Consider the following 14,422-nt stretch of genomic DNA (forward strand, 5'->3'; position numbering starts at 1 on the left):
AATAAATAAATAAATAAATAAATAAATAAGCAACATGAAAGCAAATAAGGACCAGTTGTGAAGCGGAAGAGAATCAGTAGGAGGGGGTGGGAAACAAAGGAAGATAACAGAGATGAATATGATCAAAATACATTATGTACAAGTATGAAAATGTCATCATGAAAGCCATTGTGTATAATTAGTATATAGCAATAAAATGCAAAAAAAAATGACAGTGAATGTGTGTAGCTAAGATTGGGATAAATAAATAGTTGTTCTTTCTACTAATCTTTCTACTGTTGATATATTTTATAAATTAAAAGTTAAGATGTCCACACCTACCACCCCCTCCAAGGAACTTTTGCAGAAGAGGTTGGCAGAAAGAATGTAAGAGCCAGAGGAAGGAGTGGATTAACTGGAAGTGTCCTCTGACCACTATGCCAGCAACCTACAGTCACACCTCCTTCCCACACTCATCAAGAAGTCAAGGGGGGAGTCAGTTAACCCCTCCCGCCCAGTCAGTACACCTTAGCTGCATGTGGGAGGAGGGGCAAAAGATAAATAAGTCAAGAACACCAAGAGGCACCTCTCTCACCATTTTCTAAGGCTGTCGTGAGGTCGTAGGTTCTGTATTTGAGTGTGGACTTTACAATGCAGCCGTAAATGTGGGGCACCCACTATTCTGTAAATAAACCCCTACCCAACGCTCTGTTAAAAAGAAAAAAAAAGTTGAGCTGTATATTGTAAAATCATCCTATGAAGCTCTGAATTTTGAGGATACTCCAAAGGTAGATAAATTCGATAGATCACAAAACAAACAAAAACATGGAAAACTTTTTAGTTATTCCCATCACCCAAGAAATCCAGCTACATGGTGAACTCAAGAAGGCAAAGAAGATAGGACAGGAGGAGATCCCACCATCCCAGCCTTCACAGGAGGGGACCACCAGCAGGCCTGGTTGAGGCTCCATTCAAGTTTTGCATCCCTCCAGTTGCCATGACAATATATTTGTCATGGTATCTTCAGTAATGGAGATAGAGTGGGGCTCTGTTCCCCACCAGCTGCTCAGGAAGACAACCAAGGAGAACACAACTCTTCTCATCTTCATCACAGCCAGCACACCATCAGGGAGGAGTCAATTCTCCTGAAGTTCTTACAGATGACAAGATGCTGCAGAATCCACAGAACCCATGGTCTGTGAGGTCATACTGGGAAAGCGTTGCATCTGTGGTCAGAGACAGAGAAGGATGCTTGTGGCCCCTGAAACAGCCTCTCTGTTTACTTTCCTGGCTCACTGAGGCCTTCTTCTATTCTGAATGTCCTAAAGTCTGAAGGGGGGAGCATATCAACAGGACTCTTAGGGTACATGGGAAAAAAACTCAACTGTAGCTGCTTAAGCCAATTGGAAGTAGTTAGAGCCACCAGAAAAACTATATGTTTAATCAAGACACACATTAACAGGCTAGAGATATCACCCAGTGATAAAGGATTTGCTTAGCACATACGAAGCCCTGAGTTGGATCCTTAGCATCATAAAAAATAAGGGAATTACATTATTAAGGTGTGATGGCTAATACTGGGTGTCAACTTGATTGGATCTGGGATTAACTGAAATGAAAGAGATCTTCTTGATTGGATCATCTAAAGCTGGAAGACACACCCTAAATGTGGGTGTTACCTTCTGATGGCAGCTGTTATAAAAGGCCAAGGCAGAAGAGAATGCCAGGCTTCTTGCTGCTTGACTTCTTTCTCACTGGTGAGTTCATCTTGCTGCTGTAGACTGAAGACTAGCGGATCTTTTTGGAATTCATCGGACTTTCAGCGCCAGATTGGGACTACTGAGACATCCAGCCTCTTGGACTGAGCGACTACGGATTCTCAGCCTTTCCAGTGTGGTGCAGCCATTGTTGGACTACTCGGACTCCATCCTGTGAGCTAAGCTGATAAATCCCTATATTCATTCTACTGGTTCTGTTTCTTTAGAGAACCCTGACTAATATATAAGGTATAGCTGCTGTAGTTGGGATCTGGAATGGTCACATGTTAAAGATTTGATCACCATCCCATGCTACTGTTAGGAAGTGGTAGAATCGTTAGAAGTCAAGGCCTAATTGGAAAAAGTTAGATCACCAAGGGTGTTCTTTTAAAGGAGATATTGGGACACTGCCCCCTTTCTCCATCTTTGCTTTCTGGCCATTACAAGGTAAACAGCTTCTCTACCAAGTTCTCCCTTTACCCACTACCATGATGCTCTGCCTCACTACAGGCCCAAAAGCAATGGATAAATAGATTGAAAACATGAACCAAAATAAATCTTTCTTCTTATTAAGTTGATTATCTAAGGTATTTTTTCACAGTGATAGCTGGCTAACATGGTACAATAAAATTATAAAACCAAAAATAGCATAAATTCATTGATAGATCTGAGGGACTAGGAGTCAGATCCTCAGTAAGCAGAAAGACAAGGAAAAGAGGCCCTAGGTAAATTAGTGTATTTCTCTTAAACATTCAGGATAGCTGACATCCTGATTCTTCTCCCTCTATACGTTTTATAGGTAAATTGTCATGTGCTGTTTAAGCTCACTAAGAAGCTGGCTCTGTAGACTGGATTTGGCCCTTCCACTTCAGATCCAAGAATGTTTGTCTCAAAGTGTCCTCCAAAGCCTCCTGTCCTGAGTCAGATTGCCCTCTGACACTGTGACAGGGAGAAAGAAGAACAAAAAACAGCCCAAGAGTAAAGGTATTATTCCCTGCAAGGCAGCTAAGGGATAAACTATTTCCAGCAGAAGCTACACTATTGTTTATCTCATAAAGATGTCTATACTAACAACAGCTAATGGGATGCTCATTCCTGGAGGGGTCAGAGGGGACTCTCTGCCTATAAATCTTTCTACTAGTAACTCCAGTATAATAGTTTTCACAGAGCTTCCTTTGTTGATTTCTGGGGAAGTTGTAAACATAGATTTGAGGGTGTTTTGCTTTGTATCTGTTGCTTCTCTCTGTCTTCTACTTACATGCATTCAAAATCAAAAGTATGGTTATGGTAGATCACTCTCTGGATTGTTATAAAGCAAAAAGATTTTTACTGTCTTCTGTTTTCCAAAGGTTTGCCTGAAAACTTACAAGGCCTCACAATTTAACAGTATGTTCACAGGTAATATTAATTTATTACATTACCCTATGAATGTAGTTTGGATTAAGTTTTTTTAATAAGATGGTAAATTTATTTGTTAATATTACTATGTCTCATGGTATTAAGAAAGGAAATAAAATAAAAGGGAACCAGTAGATAGGAAAAAGAATTGTCAAAATATGTAAGAATTAAACTATTTTTAGTAAAGAAGGATTTGTATATGATGATTAAGATGTTTGCATGTTTTTCCAAAATGGGGAAAGAAAGTTAAAAATCTTAAGCAAGTTACAAAGGTCTCTAAGTTCTGTAAAGTATGTAGAAGATGAGATTTAGAAGTGATATATGATATTGAAATTTCTAAGGTCAAAGTCTAATACATTAATATCAAATATTTTTTAAAAATTCTTCTTTATTTTATGTGTATGAGTATATTGCCTGCATGTATGTGAGTGCACCTGTGTCGTGCAGTGCCACAGAGGTCAGAAGAGAGGGCTTCGGATTCTCCTGGAACTAGAGTTAAGGACGGTTCGTAGCCGCCATGTGGGTGCTGGGAATCGAACCCGGGTCCTCTGTAAGAGCAGTCAATGCTCTTAACTGCTGAGCCATCTCTCCAGTCCCCTCCAGTGGGATGGAGCTGTGGTCCCCTCTTATGAGCTACAGCTGTGGTTCCCCTCCTATGAGCTGGAGTCATGGTCCTCTCCTGTGACCAGGTGCTGTGGTGCCCTCCTGTGAGCTGGAGCTGTGGACCCCTCATATGAGCTGAAGCTGTGGTCCTCTCCTGTGAATTGGAGTCATGGTCCTCTCCTGCGAGCTGAAGCTCTGGCTCTTTCTATGAGCTGGAGCTGCGGTCCCCTCCTGTGAGCTGGAGCTGTGGTCCCCTCATATGAGCTGGAGTTGTGTCTTCTTCTGTGAGCTGGAGTTGTGATTCCCTCCTGTGAGCTGGAGCTGTGGTCCCCTGCTGTGAGCTAGAACTGTGGTCCCCTCCCATGAGCTGGAGTTGTGGTCCTCTCCCAAGAGCTGGTGGTGTGGTCCCCTCCTGTGAGCAGGAGTCATGGTTCCCCTCTGTGGTCCCCTCCTGTAAACTGGAGTTATGGTTCCCTCCAGTGAGCTGGAGCTGTGGTCCCCTCCTGTGAGCTGAAGTTGTGGTTCCCTTCAGTGAGCTGGAGCTTTGGACACACACACACACACACACACACACACACACACACACACACCAGTGAGCTGGAGCTGTGGTCCTTTCCTATAGGCTGGAGTCCTGGTCCTCTCCTGTGAGCTGAAGATTTGGTTCTCTCCTATGAGCTGGAGCTGCAGTTCCCTCCTGTGAGATGTAACTGTGATAACTCCCATAATAATATTGACTCCTATGACTCCCAGTCCCAAGAGGGATGATTGGAATGGACTGTGCTGGATCAGGTGCTCACCAACTGTTGAAGATTAATGCATCTTTCAACTCTCACAGGAGAAGTTTCCTTATTCAGTAGATGGTGATTGACACAGAAATTTATGGCTTTCTAATGTGTGGGGAGGAGTGGGCTGCAAAGTGCTTATCTCTGAGTGGAACGTCCCTGTCAGGCTTCTAGAGTACAAGACTCAGGGATCATGACAGAGGAGGAGATGGAAAGATTGTAAGAGCCAGAGGTGGTAGATAGCCATGGGGGGGGGGGGGGAGTTCTCCAGATGGCTAGTCGGTTACTCACGTGAACTCACAGCAATGGTGACAGCATGCACAAGTCCTATGCAAGTTCCAGTGGAAGGACCCACACTGGAGAACATAAGGGGATTCAAGATAGACTCTATAGGCTTTATTATACAGAGAGAGTACATTGACATGGGGGGGGTAATGTGGGGTGGTGTGGGTGGGAGAGGGGATATAAATGATAATGTCATCAAATTATATTGTATGGAAATCACAAAAATTCAATAAAAATGCTTTTAAAAAAGAACAAAAATGTATGTCTAATTAAAGCTTGTTTAAAAGTGTTTGAATTCCGCCCAAGATTTGTCCAAATATTACACATAGTGGATAGAACTAGACTGGTATAACTGACCTTCTAGTTGTTCAATACCCATACATGGAGGCTATGCTAATGTGTACCAAGAAATTAAAAGGAGCAATATTTTACTGCTTGCCCTCCAGGGTCAACTAGGTACCAGTGAACTGTGGCACATCTTTTAAGATGTCCTTTATTCCTGGTGAGTCACCTGTCCTCTTGTTCTGGAAGGCTGTTGGAGACTCTACCAGGTGGACTCTAACCAGTGTCCATTCTACAAAAAGGAGGGTCAACATACAGGAAAAATTTTAGACCATACTTCCAAGCAAACCCACCGTAAAGCAAGGCCTGTGAGTTATTCTGAAAAGATGAAACAACTAGTAAAATGAAGGCTAAAGGAGCCCTAGGCATCCCCAAGTCCGAGTAACCCCTAAAGACCAGATCCTTCACTGGCTTTGACAATAAAAAGAAAATTAGTCATTGTGGCCCCTGCATGTTGTACGCACCTAACAGGAAAATATGAACTAAAATTAAAATGATTCATTCACACATTTAACTGTTCAAGAATTACATTCCCCAAACATTAGACAAATCCATATAATTTAAATCCAACTCCTTCTCACTAATGATTTTCTTCTTGATAAGGAAACACCTGCCCAAGATATAGGGACATCATGACCTTGGCTCAATTCGACACTGCAGTGCCTTCCTGCAGCCAAGGAAAACAGGCCCACCCTCTTAAGTGTCAAGGCAAAATCTAAGAATGTATTTACCAACAATGGAACACCCAAGATTACTATTCACAACTGTAACATGTCCTTCTGCACCCTAACTGACTATGTTCCCCAATTAAATGAGGCCATCAGATACCCTATTGTCAAACGTACATTTGAGGAAAATTTTTCAGGATAATGGAGTAACTGCCCATGGGGCATCACTGAGCAATATTATAAAACAAGACTGGATGGAATTATATTTCTCTCTCAGATTGTCAATTAAATGCTAATGTCTCATTGTGCCCTTGGCAAGAATAGAATTCAGATTTAAGCCATAGTCACCCCCCACCAGGCATTAAATCTAATACTGGGAGAGTACTGCCAGTGAGACAGTTGTTTTAACTGACTTCTCTTATAAAGTTTCCAGGTGTCTGCTCCCATAAGCAGGAATATGGTATAATAAACAGCCAATAGCACAATTATGCTTTGATCTGTCAAACAAAACTTATGTCAATATAAATGTAGAGAAGACTGTTTCTCTGATCTTATCCCTTGACATTCCCCATGAAGTTAAGATTATTGAGACCTAGTGGCCAGTCTCTGAATTCAAGTTGACAGATAAAAACACCTCAAACTCCTGAACCAGACCAATGGATTACTTCACATAACACATTACTGTAAATAAGGGCAGTGAGGGTATCCTCCACCTTATCAACACATACGACAATGCACATAAAAGGTTTATTTTGTTTGGCTCCCCTGCATGTTTCCCTCCTCTGATATTGGCCTCTTCAAGACAGAACAGACAATTCTTTTGATTATACTTTGGCAGGGTTGTTATTCATATTATATGTATTTTGCAGATGTTACCTTAAGGGTAGGAAATTCCCCAAAGGGGCATGCCACCATCAGATAGCTGTCTTTTATCTGGGATCCCCCAGCCTCAACCACCAAATTCTACTGCAGCAACTAACCCTCCCCAGGGACATCCTGCTGCTGTCGCCCACCATCACTTTATATGACAGCAAGAAGCCACCAAAAGCAGTCTTCATCCCCCAAATCCCAACAGTGACTCTGAGGATGGAATGAGGAACGAAGAGTCTGACAGCTCCCCAGTAGGCAGACAGACAGGGAAAAGAGGCTTTAGGGAGATTAATGTACTTTTCACTTAAGCATCTAGGATGGCTGACGTCCTGATTCTTCCTCCTCTCCAAGACAAAGATTTAGAGTACTTTTTCCCACCACAGGGAACTGTTCAGTGGGGCTTTTAAATCTCCAGTGGGTAGGGGTTCCTGTGGCAATAACCAATCAGTTTCCTTTTCTTTGTCTGGATTATCCAATCCCCCACAATACCCCAAACCAGCCAATTCTAAAGGAGAAAGGGAACCCATCCTACCCCTATATATAAACATTCTGATTTTTCCAGACAAACTCAGGTTCTGGGTCCAGATCACCTCTCAGGAGGGGAGTCTGTCTCATTGTGCACTTTACCTCCTCTCTCTCTCTCTCTCTCTCTCTCTCTCTCTCTCTCTGTTTCCACTTTCAACAAAACTTCGATGAGGTTGAGATCTTGCTTTTCTGGCTTTCTTATTCTTTAAATCGGCACAGAAAAATAATCCATTTCTGCTACCATAGACAATATCACCATAACAATATCACCCTCATCTGTCACTGATTCTTCTGTTACGTTTGATAAGTATTGGACTGTGGTGCTTTGAAGGAGAAATGTCCCCCATAGGCTCAAGTATTTGAATATCTGGCCCCCAGCTATCGGCGCTGTTTTGAGAGGCCTTGCTGTGAGGAAGTATGTCACTGGCACAGGCTCTGAGAGTATATAGCCTGGCCTCACTTCTAGTTCACTGTATCTGCTTCCCGTGTGTGGAGAGCCACAGCTCCTGCCATCCTGCCTGCTGTCAGCTGCCATGCCTCCCCACCATGATAGACTCTTATCCTCTGGAACTGTAACCAAAAAATAAACTCTTTCTTCCATAAGTTGCTTTTGGTCATAGTGTTTTAGCACAGCAATAGAGAAGTAACTAATTAATGAACTATTTTCAAAGACAGTTTTAATACAGTTAACTTCACTTTTTTTCCTAGTTTTTTCCTGCATTTTCATTTAGTGTTAGTCCCACAAATTATGGAGTCAGTTGTGCAGTTGTGCAGTGACTATGGGCTAAGCTAAACTATGTGTGGTGGTCAGGATGAGGACAAAAGTCACTCAAAAAATTATATAGGGGGGCTGGAGAGATGGCTCAGCAGCTAGGAGCATTTGCCTTGCAAGCATAAGCACCAGAGTTCCAAATCCAAGCACCCACATAAAAGCTAGGCATGGTTCCTAGCACTGAGGTGGGTAGAGGCAGGAATATTGCTGGGGTTTGCTGAATGCCTACCTAACTGAAAAACAAGAGCTCCAGGGTCAGCGAGACACCCTGTGAACACTGTATGAACAATGCATACAGTGACAGAGACATGTACATACACCACACACACACACACACACACACACACACATACATGCATACATGATATAGAATATTATGGAGGTTTGAATGAGAATGTTCCCCCATAGGCTCCAAGTATTTGGATATTTTGTCTCCAGTTGGTGGCGCTGTTCTGGGAGGTCTTAGAAAGTGTGGGTATCCTGGAGGAAGCATATCACTGTGGGCGGGCTCAGAGAGTTCTTAAGCCTTGCCGGATCTCTGATTGCTCTCTTGCATCTTGTGCCTGCTTGAAGATGTGAGAGCTTAGCTTCTGCTCCACCTCCAGCCACATCTGCCTCTCCCCACCACAAAGAACTCTTGCCCCTTGGAACCATAAGCTCAAATAAATTCTTCCTTCTATAAGTTGCTTTGGTCAGTGTTTCTAACACATCAACAGAACAGTGACTGATACAAACATAAAGTAGAACCCTTGCTAGGGCTGCTATAGCAAAGTACCACAAAATGGGTCATTAAAACAACAGAAATTTATTGTCTCACAATTCTAGAGGCCAGAAGTCTGAGGCCAGGGTGCTGACACAGTTGGGTCTTTCCGAGGGCCAGAAGAAGAGGTCTCTTCCAGGATTTGGCCTGTACGCAGATGTCTTCTCCTTGTGCCTGCACATCACCTTCCCTCCATACACTCCTGAGCCCAAATTACCTCTTGCAAGGATATCTGTCACACTAGATTAGAGCCCACCCTGGCAGCCCCAGCTTAACTTGATTACCTCTGTAAAGACTAACTCTGAACACTCACATTCTGGGGTCCCAAAGTTAGGGCTTCAGCACCTAAAGCTGAACACAATTCAAACCCATCACATCAGGCAACAGCAGCAGCATAATATTTCTCTAAAATGCTTTTAAGAAAACAAAAACTAAAGCCGGGCATGGTGGTGCATGCCTTTAATCCGAGCACTGGGGGAGGGGGGCAGAGGCAGGCGGATCTCTGTGAGTTCAAGGCCAGCCTGGTCTACATAGTGAGTTCCAGGACAGCTGGGGCTACAGGAAGACCCTGTCTCAAAAAGACCAAAAAAAAAAAGAAAACAAAAACTAGAAAAGTGTACACACACACACACACACACACACACACACACACACAACACACACATACACACACACTCAGAATAACTAATAAAAAAGTAGTTTACAATAATTTAAGGGAATCTTCGCTTATATGAGGCATAATTACAGCATAGTAGCTTGGATTTAAATTAGAAATTAGTGTTTAAAATTCTACTTCTAGGGCTGGAGAGATTGCTCAGTGGTTAAGAACACTGACTGTTCTTGCAGAAGACCCGGGTTCAGATCCCAGCACCCACATGGCAGCTAACAACTGTCTCTAACTCCAGTTCCAGGGGATCCGACAGCCTCTTCTCTCTTCCTCAGGCATTGCATGACACCGGTGCACTTACTTACATGCAGGCACAACACTCATACACATAAAATAAAAATAAATAAAATATTTTTTTAATTCTACTTCTAGTAAATATGCACATACATTTAAATATCCAAACATTTAAATGTAAATATTAATTTTTAAATGCAAAATGTTTATTTTAAAATAATATACATGCTAAATAAATTTAATGTTTTATGTATATATATATATTAACTATATAATACATTCCACAAGCATTTACTAGTTTCCTACCAATAGTTTCTCTTTTACCATATGTAGTAAATTTTATTTATTTATTTGTATTTATGTGTATGTGTATCTGTGTGAGTGAATGCCATGTGTGCACAGGTGCCTGTGGAGGCCAGAAGAGGGCCTCGGAGTCCTTGGAGCTGGAGTTACAGGGGATTGTGAGCCACCAACATGGATGCCCAAACATGAGTCCTCTGAAAGAGTAGCAAGTGTTTTGAAATACTGAACCATCTTTCCAGTCCTCATATGAAATAAGTTTTTATAAAATACATAGACTAACTTGACTGAGTCTTGCTAAGGAATATATGTTCTACTCCATTGTTTCTGTTGTGGTTTGCATCAGGCTGTTTTACACTTTGAATATTTTCAATAATTGTTTAAAAATAATATGGCAACTATATAATGGAGATTTTAAATTAAAAATTATTGTATAAATTTTTTGGACACATGTATGTGTTTGTGCATGTGTATGTATGCATGTTTACATGTGTGGGCACACTTGTATACATGGGTATGGAGGCCCCAAGTTGACACTGGGTATCTTCTGTGATTATTCTCCATTTTATTTATGGAGGTAGATTCTGAATAGTCTATCTAGCCAATCTGCCTTGTGTATCCCTGTCCCTGCCTACCTGTCCCCACTAGGACTGCAGGCAGTCATCACCCCTGGCTTTTAGGTAGGTTCCAGGATTCTGAACTCCAGTCTTCAAGCTTGTATGGCAAACTGTTCATCCACTCCAGTCAGTGTAAACTTAAAATCTGAACATGGACCCAGGTATTTAGAACAAATACTTTTATGTGGGAATGACCTGGGATGAATTTGGGAGAGACTGTGGCAGAATGGGGCCAGGCAGGGGCTGAGCACAGCTGAGACTGCTCATCTGGGAGCCATTTGCCTGGAGACTTCACACAACACAATCCTTGGCTCTCTCTTTTTTTAGATGTATTTATTTGTACATGTGTGTACATGCCACAGTGCACATGTAGAAGCCAGAGGACAACTTCTGAGATGTATTTACCTCTTTCCACCATTTAGGTCAGGTTTGGTGGCAAGCACCTTTACCTGCTGAGCCATTACACACACACACACACACACACACACACACACACACACACACTCCAGCCTTAATCCCACCACTCACTTCTACAACTTTCCTCCATCTTCCCCATTGTTGCCATCTAGGGATCTTGATCAGGTTTGTTTTCTTCACCAATTAAAGAACTGAAAAGCAGGAAAAATCTCAGATACAGAAAAAAGCAACAGATAACAAACTATTAAACACACACATACACACACAGAGGGAAAGGTGCTCCACAAGTGGAGAGGGGACTCAGACACCAAAACATCCAAAGCCCCCAGGAGAGTTTGGGCATTTTAAGTGGCTTATTTTCTGGTATGAGGCAGTTTTGGATTGGTCAACTGCTCCAAGTTGAGTGAGGTATGTCCAGGTTTGGCCTTATCTACATTGGTCTATACCAGTCAGCCAGAAAAGGAGCCCTGCTGACTTGGGGTGGGGGGTTGCAGGGAGGCCCATGCCTTTGTCTCAGATCAAGAAGAAGCAGGAAGTGTGCCCTTTTTATTGCTCATTAGTGGGCCTGTCTGCTTATTATTGATTTAATCCCTCACACTATCTCCACAAAAAATCCATCCTTCCTTGCTCTGGTCAAAATCCAAGATTACATCCTACATTCTTCTCTTTCTCTATCATCCCCTTCCCATTCAAGCTATAAGGAAACCCTCTCCGTTATATTTTCACACACATGCTTAATTCTGCTATCTTCCCCACTACCCGCAGTCCCAGGACAAACCAGGCCTGCACTGCATCATCTCCATTGTTCTACTGATGACATGAAAGCCACCAAAGTCCCCTTAACATCCTTGACCACTGTGGAGTCCCAACAAGTCCTTTTGCCAAATCTCACCCCCCACTTCCTCTCCTACTTAACCTCTTCTCTCTCATCTCCTTGTATAACTGAGGAAGAAAATACAAGCTGTCCATGGCTGCATGTGGTGTTTATATCATTTGCCAGTTATATTTGTATAATCCTTAAACTTTTCTCTGTCTCATTTCCAGGCAGATTTGCTGGAGGTCTAGGCAGGAGACGAAAACATCTACTTCTATTGGATGTGTGTGTGTTTTGTTTTATTTTGGTTTGGTTTGGTTTGATTTGAGATGGGGTCTTGTGCTCTGCACAGGCTGGCCACAAACTCCTGGGCTCAAGGAGTAGGAACTACATATTTACAACACTGCACCTAGGTAAAAACTAGAAAACAAAACCAAACCACTATTTTTATGCATTTGCCCAGGTCTACAGTGGGAGTGGGCAAAACTTTTCTGTTAAAAATCAGATAGAAGGCTGGGTGTGGTGGCGCACGCCTTTAATCTCAGCACTCAGAAGGCAGAGGCAGGCAGATCTCTGTGAGTTCAAGGCCACCCTGGTCTACATAGTGAGTTCCAGGACAGCTGGGGCTACAGGGAGACCCTGTCTCAAAAAGACCAAAAAAAAAAAAAATCAGATAGAAGGGGCTGGAGAGATGGCTCTCCAGCATATTCTTTGTAGCCAATGCTACAACCTATTAAAAATGTAAACATCATTGAGAAAAACAGCCAAAGCTTTGAGGAAAAATCATAGCAACATAAAAACTTCTAGCCAGACTATCAGAGAAAAAGATAAAGGTACACATCACTAGTGTCAAGGATGAGAGAGGAGAGAGCTGGAGTGATGGCTCAGCAGTTGAGCATGCACTGCTATTGCAGAGGCCCCAAGTTCAATTCCCGGTACCCACATTGAGTGGCTTACAACCTCCTGCAACTCCAGCTCCACAGATATCCAATGTCTCTGGCCCCTATGGGCACCCACAAACATGTGGCTTACACTTACACAGGCACACACATATACACATCATTAAAAATACAAAGAATAAAAGAGGAAGGAGTTGAAGAGATGGCTCAACAGTTAACATCACTTGCTGTTCTTGCAAGAACACCCAAGTTCAACTCCCAGCGCACACATGACAGCTCACAACTGTCTGTAACTCCACTTCTAGGGGTTCTGACACCCTCTTGTGGCCTCTGTGGACACTGCATGTAAGTGGTGCCCATACATACAAGTAAGCAAAACATACACATAAAAGAATCTTTTTTAAAAAAAGAAGAGAGAGGCAACATCTCTACAGACACTGAAAGGAAAACATGGGTCTATTATGAACAACTTTTTGCCAGTAAATTCTGTAACTTAAAAGTGGAAAAATGCCATGACAGACCAAACCAATGACACTCACTCAAGAAGAAATATCAAGGGACTAGAGAAATCACTCAGCAGTTAAGAGCACTTGCTGCTCTTTCAGAGGACCAAATTCAGTTCCCAGCACCCATGCTGGGCACCTCACAACTACCTGTAACTCCAACTCCAGGGAACTAAATGTCCTCTTCTGACCTCTGAGTGCACATACATGCCCATGCATATACCCCCACACAATTACACAAACATATGCATAAATAATTTTTTAGAAAAAGAAAAAATAGGGCTGGAGAGATAACTCAGCAGTTAAGAGCACTGCCTGCTCTTGCAGAGGACCCAGACTCAGTTCCCAGCACCCACATGGTAGCTGGCCACTGTCTATAACTCCAGTTCCAGGAGATCCAACACCCTTTTCTGGTCTCCATGGGCATGGTGCAACACAGGGTGCACTTACATACATGCAGACAACACACTCATACACACAAAATAAAGACTGAAAAAGGAAGAAATAGCAAGACTGGAGGTATAGCGTAATGATCGAGTATTTGCCTAGCTGCAGGCTCCAGTCCCATCACCCAGAAGGAAGGAGGAGGAGGAAGCGAGGAGGAAGCCACTACCACCAGAACCGTCCTACATCTACATTTATTTTAAAGAAATTTAATTTTTGGGTTATAATTTTCCCACAAAGACAACTCAAAACCTAGATAACATCATTAGCAAACTCTATCAACACTTAAGGAAGAGATATTGCCTCCCTTAAGCTGTGAAAACTAACACTGCAAGACTATGTGTTACTGGCATATGGATCAATGGGACAGACTAGAAAGTCTAGAAATAAATTCACACATAAAATGTCAATTATTTCCCAGCATTCAGGAGGCAGAGGCAGGTGGATCTCTGTGAGTTCAAGGCCAGCCTGGTCTACATAGTGAGTTCCAGGACAGCTGGGGCTACAGGGAGACCCTGTCTCAAAAAGACCCAAAAAAAAAAAAAGTCAATTATTGACCAAGGCAATTCAATGAAGAAAGTAAATGCATTTTTTTATCTTTTCTTTCTTTTTTTTCTTTTTTTTTGTCTTTTTGAAGCAGGGTCTCCCTGTAGCCCAGCTGTCCTGAAGACCAGGCTGGCCTTGAACTCACAGAGAGCCCCCTGCCTCTGCCTCCCAAGTGCTGAGACTACAGGCATGTGCCACCACGCCCGGCTTTTCTTTTTTTTAAATAAAAAATTTTATTGA

This window comes from Nannospalax galili, unplaced genomic scaffold (genome assembly GCF_000622305.1).
Source record: "Nannospalax galili isolate Female #2095 unplaced genomic scaffold, S.galili_v1.0 scaffold1311, whole genome shotgun sequence".
In the NCBI taxonomy this organism is placed as follows: domain Eukaryota; kingdom Metazoa; phylum Chordata; class Mammalia; order Rodentia; family Spalacidae; genus Nannospalax; species Nannospalax galili.